This window comes from Herpailurus yagouaroundi, unplaced genomic scaffold (assembly GCF_014898765.1).
Source record: "Herpailurus yagouaroundi ecotype Mexico unplaced genomic scaffold, PumYag 557, whole genome shotgun sequence".
Lineage (NCBI taxonomy): Eukaryota > Metazoa > Chordata > Mammalia > Carnivora > Felidae > Herpailurus > Herpailurus yagouaroundi.
In genome coordinates this window covers 3410872-3416414 of record NW_024412774.1, presented here as the reverse complement: position 1 = coordinate 3416414, position 5543 = coordinate 3410872, and the positions used below count along the sequence as shown (strand labels likewise).

The following is a 5543-nucleotide window of genomic DNA, read 5'->3' as shown; positions in this document are numbered from 1 at the left end:
CCAACCACACACCTCCCCTCTCCCTCCGCCCACTGCAGGCTGCCGCATCTGACGCCCCCCCAGATGTGACCTACGCCCAGCTGAACCGCTTGACGCTCAGACGGGAGACGAGTGCACCCCATTCCTCCCAAGCCGGGGAGCCTCCAGCAGAGCCCAGCGTGTATGCTGCTCTGGCCATCCGCTAGCCCAAGAAGGACCCACAGCCCACACTCCAGGGAGGGGACCGCGAGGACCCCAGGAGGCGCAGGAGCTGCCCACAGAGGCCGCCTAATGGCCCCAGCCAGCCTGGACTCCTAACATAGACCAGTAAGAACTCCTGGGACCCTCTGGGAGTGACCGGATTCTGCCATCAAAGATAGCTAGAGCCCCTACATTTTGGAAATAAAGCAACAGACTTCTCAATAATCCGTGAGCGAAATGAGAAACCCAAAATGGAAATGGGAAAATGCTTACGCTGAATGATAATGCAAATGTTACACATCAGACCTATGGTGCAGGAAAATTAACAACCAGGAATGAATATATTAGAAAAGAAAAAGCCTAAAATTATCAACTCAGGCAACAAGAAATGTTGGCGAGGATGCGGAGAATGAGGATCTCTTTGGCATTGCTGGTGGGAATGCAAACTGGTACAGCCACTCTGGAAAACAGTATGGAGGCTTCCTTAAAAAACTAAAAATTGAACTAACCTATGACCCAGCAATTGTACTAGTTAGGTATTTAGCCAAGGGACAGAGGTATGTTGTTTCAAAGGGACACATGCACCCCAATGTTTACAGCAGCACTATCAACAATAGCCAAAGTATGTAAAGAGCCCAAACGTCCATTGATAGATGAATGGATAAAGAAGATGTGGGGTGTGTGTGTGTGTGTGTGTGTGTATATATATATATATATTGGAGTATTACTCGGAAATCAAAAAAGAATGAAATCTTGCCATTTGCAACTATGTGGATGGAACTGGAGGGTATTATGCTAAGCGACCTAAGTCAGTCAGAGAAAGACAAATATATGATTTCACTGATGTGGAATTTTAAGATACAAAACAGATGAACATGAAGGGAAGCAAAAATAATAATAAACAGGGAGGGGGACAAACCATAAGAGACTCTTAAATACAGGGAACAAACTGAGGGTTGCTGGAGGGGAGGAGGTGGGGGGCTAAATGGGCAAGGGACATTAAGGAGGACACTTGTTGGGATGAGCACTGGGTGTTATATGTAAGTGATGAATCACTAAATTCTATTCCTGAAATCATTTTTACACTATATGTTAACTAACTTGGATGTAATTTTTTAAGAAGAAGAAGAAAGGAAAAGAAAAAAGCCTAGAAAGTCAATGATCCAAGTTATCATACCAAGAATTTAGAGGAGGAAAGAAGCAAATTATTCCAAATGAAGGTAGAAGGAAGGAAATCATAGTGATAAGAGTAGCTACTAATGAGGACAAACAAAAAATAAAGAAGAATCAATAAAGCCCAAAGTGTTCATTTTTTAAAACAATCACATTTATAAATCCTAGTCAAAATGGCCAAGAGCGGGGGGCACCCATTATCATTTTCAGGAGGGCATCACATCCTACAGACTTTAAATCAGTAATAGAACATGATGATCGATTGTATGCCAATATATTAGAAAATGTAGATGAAATGAACACAATCCCCAAAAATACAAGTTTCCAAAATGATGAAGGATAAGTAGAAAATATGTATCACCTTATGTATACATTAAATGCATTGACTCTGTGATCAAAAATCACCCCCCAACTGAAGTGTGAGGAAACTGACAGAAATGGAGAGCAGATTGGTGGCTGTCAGGTCTGGGGGTGCAGAAATGGTGAAGTGTTGGTCAAGATTATAGGTATAAGATTAAGAGATATATAGTTAGTTCTAAGATTATACATTCTGGGGATCTAATGTACAGCATGGTGACCATAGCTATACTGTATCATCTTGAATGCGGCAAAGAGAGTAGATCTAAGATGTTCTCATCATATAAAAAAGGCAGCTATGTTATGGGATGGAAGTGTTAGCTAATGTCATAGTGATAATCATCTTGTAATGTATACATGTGTCCGTTGAGGAGGCTTCATTGGCAATTTCCTCCAAACACTTACAAAACACACACACACCAGAATTACACAAGCCTTTCTTGAGAATAATAAAAAAAAAAAAGGAAGTAATATTTTATCAGGCTAGGAAAATATTGACACCAAAGCCTGGAAAGGAATTTATGGAATGGGAAAGGCACGTAACGATGTCTCACATAAACTTAGATGTATATCTCTAAACAAAACATTCACAAATAAGATTCAGCAGTATATAAAAAGGACAATACATCATGACCATACTGGATTTTGCAGGGGAGAGGAAGAACAGAGTAGCTTAAAGTACTAAAAATCAATCAATATAATCCAATACATTAACAGAATAAGTTAAAAAAAAAATGACCATCTCACAAACTAGTGGTTGCCAGAGGGGAAGAAGGTGGGGATGGGTGAAGCAAATGAAAGAGCTTAAGGGGCGCCTGGGTGGCGCAGTCGGTTAAGCGTCCGACTTCAGCCAGGTCACGATCTCGCGGTCCGTGAGTTCGAGCCCCGCGTCAGGCTCTGGGCTGATGGCTCGGAACCTGGAGCCTGTTTCCGATTCTGTGTCTCCCTCTCTCTCTGCCCCTCCCCCGTTCATGCTCTGTCTCTCTCTGTCCCAAAAATAAATAAAAAAAATGTTGAAAAAAAAATGAAAGAGCTTAAAAGGCATAAACTTCGAGCTAGAAAATAAATGAGCCACAGGGATGAAAAATACAGCATAGGGAATATAGTCAATAATATTGTAAAAATTTTGTTTCTGACACTAAATAACTACACTTCATATAGTGAGCATTTCATAATGCATGTAATTGTTGAATCACTATACTGTTCACCTGAACCTAATATGTCAATGTAGATGATTGTACTTTAGTTAAAATTTTAAAAATGAAGAAATCTCAACAGGTGCAGACAAAGCTTTTGATAAAATACACCAACAATTCATCATGAAAATAAAAACTCATCAGATATAAAAGGTTGTTTCTTAGAACTTACACAGGCATATTTAGCAATCACCACTTAGCCAATCATTTTTAAAGGTGAGAACTCAAAGTCCTCTCTCTGATTGGAAATGATGCAAGTATGTTTCCTATGACCATTTGTATTCAGCATGGCATTGAATTTATTTAATTGGAGGTACCAACCAATTAAATGAAGCAAAACAAAGTGATAAGCACTGAAATGGATAAGAATAATAATTGTATTGCTTCAAGATTACACAGGTGTGTGCACAGAAGATAAAAAATAATATAAAGATGTATTATCCAAATTAAAAAGTTTCCTTGCCATTTGCAGTGACATGGAGGGAGTTAGAATGCATTATGCTAAGTGAAATAAGGCAATCAGAGAAGACAAATATCATATGATTTCCCTCATATGTGAAATTTAATAAAGAAAACAGATGAACATATAGGAAATAGAGGGAGAGAGAAGAGAGGGAAACAAACCATAAAGACTCTTTAGAGAACAAACAGGGTTGATGGAGAGAGGTGGGTGGGGGATGGGCTAGATGGGTGATGGGTATTAAGGAGGACACTTGTTGGGATGACCACTGGGTGTTGTACGTAGGTGATGAATCACTAAATTCTACTCCTGAAAACAAGATTGCACTGTATGTTAACTAAATTTTTTTTTAAAATTCCAGATTTACTGGATACATGGTCAATATTTAGAAATCAGCTGCATTCAGAGTTCCAGTTCTGGATGAAGATAGAGTAGGTGGATGCCCCCCTATTTCTTTATACTGGTGAGACTGATTATTTACTTCTGACCTCCAGAATTATAATAAATTTATGTTATCTTAAGATACCAAGTTTGTGGTCATTTATGACAACAGCAATTAGAAACTAATACAACCACTTAAATTTTCTTTTGATTAATGTTTGCATAGTACATTTTTCATTCTTCTACTTTTTTATGTTTTTATTTATTTTTTGAGAGAGAGAAATAGAATGTGAGTGGGGGAGGGACAGAGAGAGAGAAGGAAACACAGAATCTGAAGCAGGTTCCAGGCTCTGCAGTGTCAGCACAGACCACGATGTGGGACTTGAACTCACAAACTGTGAAATCATGACCTGGGCTGAAGTCAGGTGCTCAACTAATTGAGCCACCCAGGCACCCCTCTTCTACCTTTTCATGTGGTTACATTACATAAAATTCACCATTTTAACCATCACTAAAGCATATAATTCAGTGGCATGAAGTATATTTACCATCTTAGATAATCATCACCACTATCCATTTCCAGAACACTGTTATTATACCAAATGGAAACTCCCTACACATTAAATAATTACTCCCATGTCCCTTTGCCACCAGCCCTTGTCAATCTCTGTTCCAATTCCTATGTCTGTGACTTTGTCTACTTAGTACATCTAAGTGGAATCATACAATATGCGACTTTTTGTGTCTGGATTTTTTACTTACCACAATGTTTTCAAGATTCATCCACATTGTTCATTCTTTTGCTTGTCACCCATTTACACCATTATATTTGAAGTGAATTTCTTATAGACTGCAAATAGAGTTTTGCTTATCGTTGTTTTTCTTTTTTTAATCTTTAATTTTTTTTTAATTTACATCTAAGTTAGCATATAGTGCAACAATGATTTCAGGAGTAGATTCCTTAAAGCCTCTTACTCATTTAGCCCATCCCCCCATCCCACAACCCCTCCAGTAACCCTCTGTTTGTTCTCCATATCTAAGAGTCTCTTATGTTTTGTCCCTCTCCCAGTGTTTATATTGGGAAGCAAAACTAATATAGTTGTTTTTCTTAAGCCCATCTTAAAATCTTTGTCTTTTAAGTGTTGTATTTAGATCATTTACATATAGTGTAATTCCTGATAAGATTGTTATTAGATTTCCCATTTTATTTGTGTTTGTCCCCTCTTTTGTTTGTTCTCCTATTTTTCCTCTTCTGCCTTTAAAAATATTTTATTGACATTTTAACAATATTTATTCTTCTAATCCATGATCATGGAGTGTTTTTCCATTTCTTTGTATTTTCTTCAATTTCCTTCATAAGCTTTCTATAGTTTTCAGCATACAGATCTTTTACATCTTTGTTTAGGTTTATTCCTAGGTATTTTATGGTTCTTAGTGCAATTGTGAATGGGATCGGTTTCTTTATTTCTCTTTCCGTTGCTTTATTATTGGTGTATAAAAATGCAACTGATTTCTTTACATTAATTTTCTACCCTGCGACTTTGCTGAATTCATGTATCAGTTCTAGCATACTTTTGGTGGAGTCTGTCAGGTTTCCCATGTGCAGTATCATGTCGTTTGCAAAAAGTGAAAGTTTGACTTCATCTTTGCCAATTTTGATGCCTTTGATTTCCTTTTCTTGTCTGTTTGCTGATGCTCGCACTTCCAACAGTATGTTAAGCAACAGCAGTGACAGTGGACATCCCTGTTGTGTTCCTGATCTCAGGGGGAAAGCTCTCAGTTTTTCCCCATTGAGG

General features: G+C 38.1%; 1 protein-coding gene and 1 long non-coding RNA gene across 3 annotated transcripts in view; both read left to right on the top strand.

Moving 5' to 3' along the window:
- Positions 1–5543, top strand: part of LOC121023524 (leukocyte immunoglobulin-like receptor subfamily A member 6) — a 25833-nt gene that overhangs the window by 5900 nt on the left and 14390 nt on the right. Inside the window, exon 1 of one of the 2 annotated variants that reach the window (XM_040465481.1) lies at positions 5104–5174. The exons of the other annotated variant lie outside the window; for it this stretch is intronic. The gene's annotated coding sequence lies outside the window, so the exon portion shown is untranslated. Of the gene's footprint in view, positions 1–5103; positions 5175–5543 lie in introns of those variants that run through there. 2 annotated transcript variants of the gene reach the window in all.
- On the top strand, positions 7–3895 carry LOC121023527 (uncharacterized). The gene is made up of 2 exons (XR_005787443.1): positions 7–306; positions 3728–3895. It is a non-coding gene; the product is annotated as an uncharacterized LOC121023527 (long non-coding RNA).